At 35.3% G+C, this 14,215-nt stretch overlaps 1 pseudogene; it reads left to right on the top strand.

Annotated features, from left to right (window-relative positions):
- The first annotated feature begins 10,958 nt into the window (after positions 1–10,958).
- Positions 10,959–13,633, top strand: LOC123818710 (annotated as a pseudogene).
- The last annotated feature ends 582 nt before the right edge of the window (positions 13,634–14,215 follow it).

The raw sequence follows: 14,215 nt of genomic DNA, 5'->3' as shown, positions 1-14,215 counted from the left end.
ACCCAAATATCCTTCAGTGGATGAACAAACTGCAGTGTTTCTTTCTATACGATGGAATAATAATGAATATTAAAGACCAATATTTATGTTTAGATGCACCAAGTTGCCCTATACCCTCGCCTCTGACAACTGTCAGTCTTTTCTCCATATTTGTGAGTCTGTTTCTATTTTGTACATTAGTTTATTTTGTTTATTAGATTCTACATGTGAGTAAAATCATATGATACTTGTTCTTCTATGACTGCCTTATTTCACTTAGCATAATAATCTCTAGATCCATCCATGCTGTCAGAAAAGGTAAGATTTCTTCCTTTTTATGGCTGAGTACTATTCCATTGTGTAATATACCAGTTTTTTATCCACTCATCTATTGATGGGCACTTGGGGTGTTTCCAAATTATGGCTATTGTAGGTAACAGTGAAATGAACATAGGGGTACATATATTGTTTCAAATTAGTGTTTCAAGTTTCTTTGGATATATTCAAAGAACTGGAATCACTGGGTCAAAAGAAAAGTCTATGTTTAATATTTGAAGGATAACTCCATACTTCTTTCTACAGTGGGTGCCCCAATCTGCATTCCCAGCAACAGTGCACTAGGGTTCACTTTCTCCACATCCCCTCCAACAACTGTTTGTTGATTTTTTGATGATAGCCATTCTCATTCTGATTGGTGTGATGTAATACTTGTGGTTTTAAATTGCATTTCTCTGATGATTAGTGACATTTAGAATTTTTTCACATGTTTATTTGCCATCTGTGTGTCATCTTTGGAGAAATGTCTATTCAGGTCCTTTGCCCATTTTTTACTTGGATTGTCTGTGTTTTCATGTTGAGTTGTAGAAGTTCTTTATACATTTTGTATATTGACATTTTTTATCAGCTATATTTTTGGAAAATATGTTCTTTCATTTGGTGGGTTGTCTTTTCATCTTGTTGATGGTTTCCTTTGTTGTGCAAGAACTTTTTAGTTTGATGTAGTCTGATTTGTTAACTTTTCTTTTGATATCTTGCCTGAGGAGATATTAGAAAAAAATTATTGCTAGAGAAAATTCTGAAACTTAATTGCCTATGTATTCTACTAGTGTTTTTTTATGGTTTTGAGTCTAACATTTAAGTATTTAATCATTTTGAGTTTATTCTTATGTATAGTATAAGAAGGTGGTCTAGTTTCATCTTTTTATGTATCTTCCAATACATAAAAAATTTTCCCACCAACATTTTACTGAGTAGACTTTCTCTATCTTATTGCACGTCCTTGCATCTTTTGTCAAATATTAATTGACCATAAAGGTGTGGGTTTATTTTTGTGCTTTCTGTTTTGTGCCATTGATGTCTAAGCCTGTTCTTGTGCCAGTACCAGGCTCCTTTGATTATCATGGCTTTGTAGTGTAGTCAGATATCTGGCATTATGATCACTACAACTTTGTTCTTCTCTCTCAAGATTGCTAATGCTGTTTAAGGTCATTTTGGTTCTATATAAATTTTGAGAATATTTGTTCTCTATGTGTTAAATACGCTCTTGGTATTTTAATAGGAATTGTGTTGAAACTATAGATCACTTTGGTAGTAAGGACATTTTAACTATGTTAATTCTTCCAGTCCAGGAACCCTGTACATCCTTCCACTTGTTCATAGCTTTATTTCTTTCTTCGATGTCCTATAGTTTTCCAAGTACACATCTTTTACCACATTGGTTAAATTTAGTCTTACGTACCTTATTTTTTTCTGTTGTTTTCTCAATGGTAGATGGAATTGCGTTTAGTTTCTGTTTCTGAGACTTCATTTTTGTATATAAAATACCACAGATTTCTGGATATTAATTTTGTATCCTGCTACTTTTTTCCTTGCCAAATTTATTTATTAAATCTGGTAGTTTTTTGGCATAGTTTTTAGGGCTTTCTATGTAAAATATCATATCATCTGTGAATATTAACAGTTTTACTTCCTCCTTTCCAATTTAAATACTTTCTTTTTTTTTTTTGTCTGATCACTATGGCTAAGACTTTCACTACTATGTTGAGTAAGAGTGTAGAAAGCAGATATCTCTTGTTCTGATTTTAAGAAAAATGCTTTTAGTTTTTACCTATTGAGTATGAAGTTGGCTGTAGGTTTTCCATACATTGTCTTTATTGTGCTGAGGTATAATCCCTTTATTCCCACTGTGCTAAGAGTTTCTATCATGAATAAGTGCTGGATTTTATTGAATGATTTTCTTCATTTATTATATAGTCATGTGATGTTTTTTAGTCTTTAGTTTGGTTATGTGATGTATCACATTTATTGATTTGTAAATATCATACCAACCTTGCATCCCTGAAATAAACCCCACTTGGTCATGGTATTTGATCATTTTAATGTATTGCTGGGTTTGATTTGTTAATATTTTTTGAGTGTGTTAACATCAATATTGTTCATAGATAGTGAGTTATAATTTTCTTTCTTTGTACTGTCTTTATCTCATTTTGGAATTAGAGTAATGCTGGCCTCATAAAATGTACTTGGAAGTCTTCCTCCTCTTGGATTTTTTTGGAATAGTTTGAGAAGGATAGGTGCTAGTTCTTCTTTTAATGTTCATTGAAATTCTCCTTTGAGCCAAGCAGTCAAGGATTTTTGTTTGTTGTGAGTTTTTATTTTAACTTACTTCTTAGATTTCACTAGTTGTAATGTGCCTTTTCTGATTTTTTGACCCTTTCTGATACATTTTGGATGATTCTATGTTTCTAGAAATTTATCCATTTTTTCTGTCCAATTTGTTGGCATACCATTCCTGCCCCCACCAATTCTTACAATTCCTCGTTTTACTGTGGAGTGAGCTGCTACTTCTCCACTTTCATTTATTATTTCTCTTTACTTAGGTGTTCACTATTTTTTGTTGATGAATCTGGTTAAAAGATTTCTTTTTAAATCTTGTTTATATTTTTAAAGAATTTCTTCTTGCTTTCATTGATCTTTTGTATTTCTTAGACTATTTTATTTATTTCTGTTCTGATCTTTATTATTTCTTTTCTTCTCATTTTTGGCTTTGTTTTATGTTCTTTTTCTAGTTTATCAAAGTATAAAATTACATATTTTATTTGATATTTTTTCTTGTTTCTTGATGTAGGCCTGTAATACCATGGACTTCACTCTTAGTATTGCATTCTTTGTGTCCCATAGATTTCTAGTTATTGTGTTCACATTGTCATTTGTTTCAAGATATCTTCCATTTTCTTTTTTTTATCTCATTGTTAACCCATTCTTTTATTAGTTGCATGTTATTTAGCTTCCATGGATTTTTGTGTGTTTCTGTGTTTTCTTGTGATTAATTTCTAGCTTCAAACTGTTATGGTCAGAGATCTTTGATATGATTTCAATCTTCTTAATCTTATTGAGACTTGTTCTGTGTCCTAACATGCGGTCTATCCTAGAAAATGTAACATGTATACTTTAAAATAATGTATGTTCTGCTGTTTTTGGATAAAATGTTGTGAGGATATCAATTAAATCCATCTGATCTATTATATCTGATCTACTGTGTCATTTTGGATGTTTTTCCTTATTGATTTTTCTGTCTGGAAGAACTATCCATTGATGTGAACAGGGTATTAAATTCCCCATCTATAACTGTATTACTGTATATCTTTCCTTTTATATCCATCAAAACTTGTTTTATATTGGGTGCATAAATGATTACAAGGGTTGTATCCTTTTCTTCAATTGTTCCCTTTATTATTATGTAGTGTTCCTCTTAGTCTCTAACTATAGTCTTTTTATAGTATATTTTGTCATATATAAATATTACTACACCAGCTTTTTTATTCTTATGTACATTAAATATTGTTTTAATTTTTTTTTACTTTTAGTTTGTGTGCCTCTTTCACTCTGAGGTGTTTCTTATAGAGAGTATATGTATGGTCTTATTTTCTTATCCATTCAACTGCCCTATGTCTTTTGCTTGGAGATTTTCAGCCATTTACATTTAAAGTGATTATTGATAGGTATGTATTTATTGCCATTTTATTCTTTTATCTGTGATCCTTTTTTATCTTTTCCTTAAAGCAGGCCCTTAAACATTTCTTTATACTAGTTTGGTGGTAAAAAACTCTGTTTTTTTTTTCTTGTGGGAAGCTTTTTATATCCCCTTCAGTTTTAAATGATAATCTTTCTAGGTAAAATAGTCTTGTTTGTAGGTCCTTGCTTTTCATCACTGGGAATATTTTATGCAAATCTCTTCTGGCCAGAAATGTTTCTGTTGAGAAATCAGCTGACAGTCATGGGGGCATCCTTGTAGCTAACTGCTTTTTTCTTGCTGCTTTTAAGGATCTGTCTTTGTCTTAAAACTTTGTGTTTTAATTATGACTTATTTTTTATGGGCTTCTTTGGATTCCTCTTATTTGGGTCTCTAGGTATTTCCTCGTTTTGTGTGTCTTTTTTTCCTCACCAGGTTAGGGAAGCTTTCAGTCACTATTTCAAATAGGTTCCTGATCTCTTGCTGTCTTGCTTGCTCTGTTCTTCCCCCAGTACCCTTATAAAGAAATCAGTTTTTATTTTAGTTCTAATGGCTTACAATTCGTGCCCACCATATTCTAACTGGTTTTTGTTTTGTTTTTTTGCTTCATGATTCATTCTCTTCAAATTTATTTTTAACCAATATGTTGATGGATGTTTTAATGTTTTCCTTTAACATTAGTACTTTAAACTATAAAGTATTTTAATAAATTTGTACTAGGTTTCTAATAATATATGTAAAACAATCAATGAAACTATGAGCCCTTATATGATCTGACTCTTTCTAGTTTCTCAGGCTTCATTTGGTGCAACTCTCTTGGTTGGTACTTACTATGCTCTCTCTCTGATGAAAAGAAGCTCTTATTCTCTTCTTATTACCCTCAGAACCTTTACTGCATTGATCTCTTTGCTTATGTTACTCCCATCTCTTTGGATTCATTGGCTCTTTAAGTGATGAATACATCACACATATCTCTGCCTAAATGATGTCTTCTGGAAAAAGCATGGACCCCAGAGGAGCAACTAATTTATGTATTTTCATGCCCATGAATCACTTCCTTCTGAACACTGTGACATTATATGGTTTTATGTATGTTGTGGTTATTAAAAATAATCCACCAGTGGCCAGTAAAATCTAATAAAGTCACAAAGTTTGTTTTACCATAACTGTAGTCACAGTGTCTGAAATCATCTGTATATAATATACCTTTAATATTAAAATTAATTAAGAAATGCATTTAAACATCTGATTACTCTCTTACTTTAAAATTATTTATGTTTTTTATTGTTGTTCAAGTACAGTTGTCTCCATTTTCCCCACTTCACTCCCCCCACCCCACCCATCCCGACATCCCACCCTTAATCCTACTCTTGCTTTGGCTTTGTCTGTATGTCCTTTACACATGTTCCTTGATAATCCTTCCCCCTTTTCTACTGTTATCCCCTCCTACCTCCCCTATGGTTACTGTTAGTTTGTTCTTTATTTCAATGTCTTTGGTTATATTTTGTTTTCCTGTTTGTTTTGTTGATTAGGTTCCACTTACAGGTGAGATTATATGTATTTGTCTTTCACTGCCTAACTATTTCACTTAGCATAGTGCTCTCCATATCCATCTATGCTGTCACAAATGGTAGGAGTTCCTTCTTTCTTTCGGCTGCATAGCATTCCATTGTGTAAATGTACCACAGTTTTTGATCCACTAATTTACTGATGGGCACTTAGGTTGCTTCCAGCACTTGGCTATTGTCATTTGTGCTGCTATGAACATTGGGGTCATACAAAATTATTAATATTGTATTTTTCTGGAAGATATGAGATTTTAGTATATTTTATTTGGCTAATGTGACTTTGTTGAGCTAAAGTTAATGTAATAAATAAATACATGTGTTTAAATCTGCGAAGACATTTTCCAGGAACAGAATGGCTGAGAGTCCATACCAATTTGAAAAAAATACATGCTTTTTTTCCCTGAAGTTCTCTTTTAAAAATACTATGCCTATGTAGTATGTAAAAATACTCTTAAATAATTTAGGAATAAATTTTTGTTTAATTCTATCTCTGATATTTTTTATTTTTTATTATCTCACTAATGACACTACATTAATGAGAATTTTATATTTAAAATCCAATTCAAACTCACTAAATGAGTACAGCATTTAATGGCACAAGTTATTATAACATTTAGAATTAAGTGCATCAACTAGAGTATTTGGAAACTTTCCAGGCTTCTGGATTGCCCTGAGTGGTTCAATGCTTTCGCCTACAAGACTTTTTTTTTCTGTACTTTGGCAGTGTCAGCTTTACCCAATAACTGTTCCTTATCATGAGTATGAACCAACATAATGTTATTATTATTTTCCTCATCTATGAAGAGAGAGAGGAAGAGATGGTGAAAGAAGGAAGGACAAAAGGAGAGAGATGGAGAAGAATAAAGGGAGGGAGAGAAGGGGAGAAAAAGAGAGAGTGAGAGAGAGAGAGAGAAGAGGGATATATCCTCAATAAATTGAAAAGATTAAAAGGAGAGAAAAAACACAGAGACAGAAGAAAGGAGGGAGGGAGGGAAGGAGAGAAACAAGAAGGGGAGAAAGAGAGAAAGAGGAGAGAGGCAAATGGAAAGAGACAGAGAAAGCAAGGGAGTCAGGTAGAAAGGAAGGAAGTGAGGAAGGAAGGAAGGAAGTGGGGAAAGAAGGAAGGAAGGAAAAAAGGAAGAAGGAAGAAAGGAAGGAAGGGAGGGAAACAAAAAGAAAGGAAGACTGACCTTGATTCACTGTGATGGGAGTAAGTTAAGACAGGCAGCCTATTGTCTAAACAATCACTGTGTTCTTGAGGAAGAATGGATTGAGTGAGTGACAGGATTATGAATTAGTATTACTTATTATAGGCTAACAAAGGCCTATCTTAGATCTGAGGTGGGATGAATTTCATTAAAGCTCTGTGATTGCCCACAAAACAAAGCTGTCTGGATCTTTTGCCTCTTTTTATTGGCTCTTTATCTTTTTATTGTTGAATTATAAGACTTTTTATATAGGCTGGATACTAAATCTTTATCAGATATGTGATATGCAAATATTTTCTCCCATTCTGTGCATTTGTCGACTTTCTTGATAGTTTCATCCTAGGCATAAAAGTTTTTGAATTTGAAAAAAAAAAAGCTATTTGATTGCCACACAATGTGGGTGTTATTTCAATAACAACAAAAAAATCTGAATAATTTAGGAAGAAAAAGTAAATATATAAATGTTATAAAGGCAAACTGCAGAGAAAAAGCTGCCTATAATCCATCATAGCCAATCATTTAAACATTTAATAAATTATCTAATGAAATACAGCATGCAAAACCCTTGTTTACTTATATTTAATAAAGATCTTTTCAACACATAGCTATGTATTTTAAATAATACAGTGCATTATGATAGCAGCTATATCACTCAAATACATTTGATTTCAAAAGTCCATCAGTTTTGAGCCATAAGCACACACACCCACCAAGATGTCTGTTTATTACCCAGAAAGCAAGTTTTTCTTTAAAAATTCATATAAAATTATGCATTTGCATATTGTAAAAGCTACTATACATATAAATTAAATTACATATAGTATAAATTGCATATATTGAGTAGAATAAAAATGACAATTTTTTATTTTCACAAATATGCTAATTATGTCATTTCCATTATATCATGATTATGGTGTATTATATTTTTGTACCATTTCATATCACATAAAAAGAATTGTATCACAGACATTCTTGCCTTAATGAATTTTACATATTCCACACAGAAAATGATAAGAAGAATTATATCACAGACATTCTTGTCTCAATGAATCTTACACATTACATCCATAGAAAATGGTAAAAAGCAAAAGGAACTATATAATAAAAAGTGTAATTTCAGTTGCTGTGATTTGCTAGAGTAAGCTTTTCATAAGAGAAAATCCCTTACACAAATAATCCTACCTACTAAAACTAATTCACTCTGTAGCAAAATTTCAATTGTACTCTTTCATGTAGAAGAGACTATCCTTAGGCATGATTTGCATGATGCTTATAAACAAAGATGATGATTCCAAGATTCTTTCCAAAACAATGAGCAGTCTATTCAATACACATTAAATGGGACCTTTTGCAGAACTAATTATTCAACACTGGATGGCTCTTCTTTCTTTCAAATTAAAAACTGGGAGTATGGTGTAACAGCTGCTTGTCTTAAAAGTTTGTAGGTATTGATCTAACATACAATTTGATTTTGTTGCTATAGCAATCTCTACAGGAAAAGGAAATAAAAGGAAGGAAATTAATCTGCTTTACATTTTAGGTTACTAGAGTTCACCCCTATGTGGTAAGTGCAATAATTAAGTCTTGTTTACTGTGTTTCCTTTAAAACCTTTGATGTATCTGATGATATCATCACTACCTGATTGATTTTTCAGGTAAAGTAAACAACCAAAATTAATTGCCCCACTCTTCACTCAAGGACAACACATATATTTTAAGCTGCATAAAAATGTTTTCCCTTTTTTCCCCAGTCTTAAACAGCTGGAGATTTTGAATTTCCTTTTCATTCTCTTTTCTATATTATAAGAAAACACATTCTCAGGGAGGGAAAGATTGTTGTAATATACAAGTTGAGATTTTGAATGTGAAGCTTAAAATGGTCAGAACAAAAGGATTTGCTCTTAAATTAATGTAACTTCCTTCCTGATGCAATATGACAGCAGGAAAAGAAAATTCTCTTTGTATCAAAAAGCTGTGTTTAAAGGAAGATGTAGTTTGAACCGGACATAATATATTAAATTCTAAGAGCAAATGATTTTTTAAATTGTTAATTTTTCCTCAGATATTTAAGCAATAGAGTTGATGCATATATTAAGGATATGTAAGCTACTCTACCAGACTACTACAGAACAGCAAATAAGAAAAGTAATTTTAAAATGTATTAGTCTTTTTATGTATTTGTAGCTGTTGACAAACCAACATAAATAGATACGTAAGTGTTCTCATGTCACATAGTGGGCATGAAGTTCTCTACTCATTAATGAAATAAAAAATCATTCCTGTCTTTAGGGAAATAATTAACTTTAAGTAGACTGTTCCAATGCATGCTAACATTTTCTGTGATTACCACACAAATCCTATCTAACTATGCCCATTCATATGTCCTTTTTTCAATTTCACAGGGTCTTTCTTCTGTTAGAAAGTAATCTTTACACAGATTATTCTTAACATATAGCCTCAGAAGGCTATATATAGATACATACAAATTTTTTCTATCCCTCCCTCTCAATTTTAATTTGATCTACGTACCTACATCTTTTTCTTTATCAATCGCATTTCTAACTTACAATGTTTACTACTAATTCCCGGAAGACAGGTGTATGCTCCAGATTTTTGTCTTTTCCTTAACATTGTTAACTGTGCTCATTGAGTAATACAGAGTAATTTCTAGTTATTCCTTAAGCATTATTTAAAAATCCCTGTAAATATTTAGGACTACCTCCTTAATATGTCTAGTTATTCAGGTTAATTTAAAGTGTATCTAAAATGATTATTTTGTTCTCTCTCTCTTCTCACTTCATTCTTAACTAGACAAGACTTGCACAGATAATATTTATCCAACTCCTGCTTCTCTTTCTGTATTCTCCTTTCATAACAGACCTAAACACTAGCCCTTCAAAGAAGAAGACAGTTTTTTTATAATTGCGGATGAGAAAGACCTTCTACATAAATACACATGGAATCCAATCCCTGAAATATCTGAAAACAACTAAGACAGCATGTAGAATGGCTTCTGAGGCTACTTTTATTTTTCCTTATTAAAAAAAAACTGGTTATAACAAGTAGAACTTACCTTTCAAACTAGCACACTTTTTAGGGATAAAATATTCATGTATTTATGAATTCATGACCAAATTAAATATGAAAACTTATATAAAAAGAGATGTGTGTGCTTTTCTTCATCATCCCATGGATGTCCCCTCTGGAACAAGCTCTGAGGGACCTGAGTACAGAGAGTATAGGGATGTGTACTCTGGCTCGGTGGTCGCTCCTTCCTGTCCCCAATGATGCCTTCAGGCTTGCCCTATATGGGTGGGTTTCCTGCTCTGACTCTGGATTTCCTGTTAAGATTTTATTTATTTGTTTTTAGAGAAAGAGTAAGGGAGGAAGAAAGAGAGGGAGAGAAACATCAACGTGTGGTTGCTTCTTGCATGCCTCCTACTGGGGACCTTGCCAGGAGCCCAGTCATGTGCCCTGACTGGGAATTGAACCAGTGACCCTTTGGTTCACAGACAAGCACTTAATTCACTGAGCCACACCAGCCAGGGCTGACTCTGGATTTTCAAGTGTCAGGTTAGTAGGAGACTGGAATTATAGCCTCTCCTCCCTCCCTCTCCTTTATTCCCTTCCTCCTGGGAGCAAGACCAAACCGGCATACTTTTGAAAGTGACAAAACTATTTCATAATGATGTTAAAGTAACAAGTTAACAAAAGATGTAGGATCATCCCATAATGTTGGGCCTGTTTCAATTTATTTCTAGGTCTACAGATTCTCTCATATGCTCTACATTTTCTGCTCAATGATGTTTATGCAGCAAATTCCAGTGTTGCCTCATTATATGTATAGCAATTGTTTTTTTCTTATGTGTTTTTCAAAGTGCAGTTAGTTCAATATTTTTAATTCAGATTCAAAAACAAATTCCAAACAGCAAAGTTACATGCATCATGTAACCTCAATAACCTCTTTTGAACTGTATCATGGGAGTCACTATGTATAACAATTGTTAAAGTAATTAAACAAAGAAACATTAGACTCAGGTGGCTCTAATACCTTAGCAATGTAAGTACTACAAGCAAATTAAAATTTAAGCCAGTACAAGGTCCTACAAATGTTTCAAGGTTAAGAAATTCAGGTTCAGCAGTGTGACTCTCAGGATCAGCTGGTCAGGCCATGCCCATAGCAGCCCCTCAATGCCACAGCCACCGCCGTTCCTGTACAGGAAAGAGCTAGTTACCAAAGCTGTCAGGTGTAACTATGGCAAGCCATCATTGTTGCTGAGTCAAGATGATGAAGATACCAAAAGAGTGGTTCGAAGCACCAAGGACAAGGGGTTTGAGGAGCTGACCAATCTTATCCCTACCATCAGTAATGTCATGAAGATTCAGGTGTCACCAAGTGCCTGGAAGACTTTGAGCTCCTGGGAAAAGCATATGGGAAGGATAAAAGCATTGTGGACAAGGAAGGTGCCTCCATATCTATATCTGTAGCCTGGTTGATCTGTAGAACTATCTTAATGAGCTATGGGAAGATAAGGAAGGAAAGAGGAACATGAATGAGAACAGTACCAAGGCCTTAAGTACCCTTTGTCAGAAGATCTGAAAATACAACCAAGGTTTTCAGTCCCCTATTAGAAATTATAAGCAGAACCCCGAACAGTTTGCAGATGAAGATGCTGAGAAGAATGAGGAGTACTCAGAAGGCTCTTCAGATGGGGATGAGGATGGACTCAGTGCTGCAACTTTCTTGAAGAAAAAATCAGAACCTTCTCCTGGGGAGAGTCACAAATTCTTCAGAAAGATGGAGGAGGAAGATGAGGACTCAGAAGATTCGGAAGAAGAGGAAGAGAAGGACACAGGCTCAACATATTCTAAGACTCAGAGAGGAAGAAGACCATGCTGGCCTCAAGACTCTATAAAAAGGCCCCAGCCACAGAGGAGAACAAGAAGGCTTCAGAGAAGAAACTGTAGGACAAAGCCAAAAAGAAGCACAATAGGAAATTGAAGTGCCTGGATGAGGAGGAGAACAATGAAGGCAGGAAGTGGGGAAGGTCCAAGATACAGTGCTCCTCCTTAAGGACAAACCAAATTTGTTTGCCAATGGAACTGAGAACACCCATGCTGTTGTCATGAAGAAACTAAATGAGATCCTGTAGGCATGAAGCAAGAAGGGAACTGATCATGTACCACAGATCGAGCTGCTACAGCTGTTGGTTCAGAATGCTTCTGAAAACAACTTTGGAAGAGGGTGTCATCATCAAGGTCAAGTTCAATATCATCACCTCTCTCTATGACTACAACCTCAACCTGGCCACATACATGAAACCCGAGATGTGGCAGAAATGCCTGGACTGCATCAGTGAGCTTATGCATCCTGTTTACAAACCCCAAAATCTTTGTTGGAGAGAACACTCTGGAAGAGAGTGAGAACCTCTATAATGTTAACAAGCCACTGCATGTCCAAGGCCATGTCCTAACTCTGATAGAACAAATGGATGAAGACTTTACCAAAATGATGCAAAATACTGATTTCACTCCCAAGAGTATGGAGCACCTGAAGGATGCTCCATGGCACAGGTGTGTGCCATGATTGAGTATGTGCAGTGCTACCTGGTAGAGAAGGGCACCATTTAGGAGATTGGTAGTGTCCACCTGAGGCACATTCTTCACACCTACTTCAAGTTTGATTACAAGGCCCATCAATGGCAGCTTACCCTCTCAGAGGGCTCCTCAAAGTCTGACCCAGGTCAGGCAGAAAATGAGAGCAAGGGACTCAGCTGTGCTGATGGAGAAACTTTGCAAGTACATGTGCCGAAGACCACACGGACTGGATCCACACATGCTCCATCATCTGTGATATCTACTATCATGCCCTGCACTCCTGACGGTATAAGACTCATGATCTCATTCTTATAAGTCACTTACAACACAACATTCAGCATGTGGACCCTCCAGTACAGATTCTATATAACTGCACCATGGTGCAGCTGGGCATCTGTGTCTTACACCAATGTCTAACCAAGGATATTCTCGATGCTATGCTGGCCATCCAGTCAAGCAGTTGGGCAGAGGAGCTTCTGGACGAGGGTCTGCTGCTATGCAGCCTACAGGAGCAGGAGAAGGTGGAGTGGTGCTGGCAGGTGCCCTTCTACCTGCACATCAATCTGGAGCTACTGGAGTGAGTTTATCTAGTGCCTGCCATGCTCCTAGAGATCCTGTACATGGCTGACCATGAGAATGATGCCCACCAATGCCTCATCACCAAGCAGTTCCATCACCAGCTGTGGGTGGGTGAGCAGCAGCCCTTGCTGGCTTCCCTTGAATCAATGAAGGAACATTTGGTCACTGCTTCCAAGGCCATGAAGATGGGTGACTGGAAGATTTGCCATAGTTTTATCATCAGTGAGAAAATGAATGGTGAAGTGTGGGTCCTTTTTCCTGAGGCCAACAAAATCTGAACCATGCTGGTTAGGATGATCCAAGAAGAGTCACTGCAGACCTACCTCTTCACCTGAAGCAGTGTCTATGACTCCATCAGCATGGAGACACTATCTAACATGCTTGAGCTGGACCTACCCACTGTGCACTCCATCATTAGCAAGATGACTATTAACAAGTTGATAGCCTTCCTGGACCAGCCAATACACACAGTGGTGATGTATTGCATGGACCCCACTGCCCAGCAGAACCTGGCTCTGCAGCTGGTGGAGAATCTGGGAAGCCTAGTAGAAAACAGTGAGCATGTGTTTGACCAAAAGCAAGGTACCTATGGTGGCTACTTCTGAGACAAGAAGGATGGCTACCACAAAAATGAAAGCTTCCTGCACCAGGATGCCTACCATCAGCAGCAGTCTCAAACAGCCTACTGACCATTTACGTCCACATGATTTGGACCATTCAACAACCTTAAAGTCCTAAAGTACACCCCAGTTATTAAAGTTCAATTTAGAGTTAATAAAAAAAAAAGAAAGAAAGAATTTCAAATCTGAGACCACCAATCATAAATAGCCACCTAGGTTTTTCCAAATAAGGCCAATCAAATACTCTCTTTGTTTTGTTTCTGATTCTCTATAAAGACACTTCCCTTAATCCTCATCCCTTGAGTAATTGTAACCACTTTAGATCTGATGCTGCCCAATTACAGTAGATGTTGGCTGAAATAAACTCTTGAATATGTTAATGTGTTTTAGTTTCTCTTTTAACTCAACATACCTCATATGCAAGATCATTTGATATGGGATTAATGGCTCCTTTTAATAATAGTTTGTAATACTCTCTATGGAAGTATGAAATAAGGAAATTCCATTAATTTGGTTTGATTATTATTATGTTTGGGGCATAATTATCAATAAATTCTTCCTTTCTTCAAGAGTTTTCAAGGCATTTTCATCATACAAAGAGGTTTTCCAACAATTATGTATCAATTTTATGTTAATCAGTAGCATCACACA

This window comes from Phyllostomus hastatus, unplaced genomic scaffold, assembly GCF_019186645.2.
Source record: "Phyllostomus hastatus isolate PE091 unplaced genomic scaffold, TTU_PhHast_1.1 phas_contig_29, whole genome shotgun sequence".
Lineage (NCBI taxonomy): Eukaryota > Metazoa > Chordata > Mammalia > Chiroptera > Phyllostomidae > Phyllostomus > Phyllostomus hastatus.
This window is presented reverse-complemented; position numbering and strand designations above follow the sequence as displayed.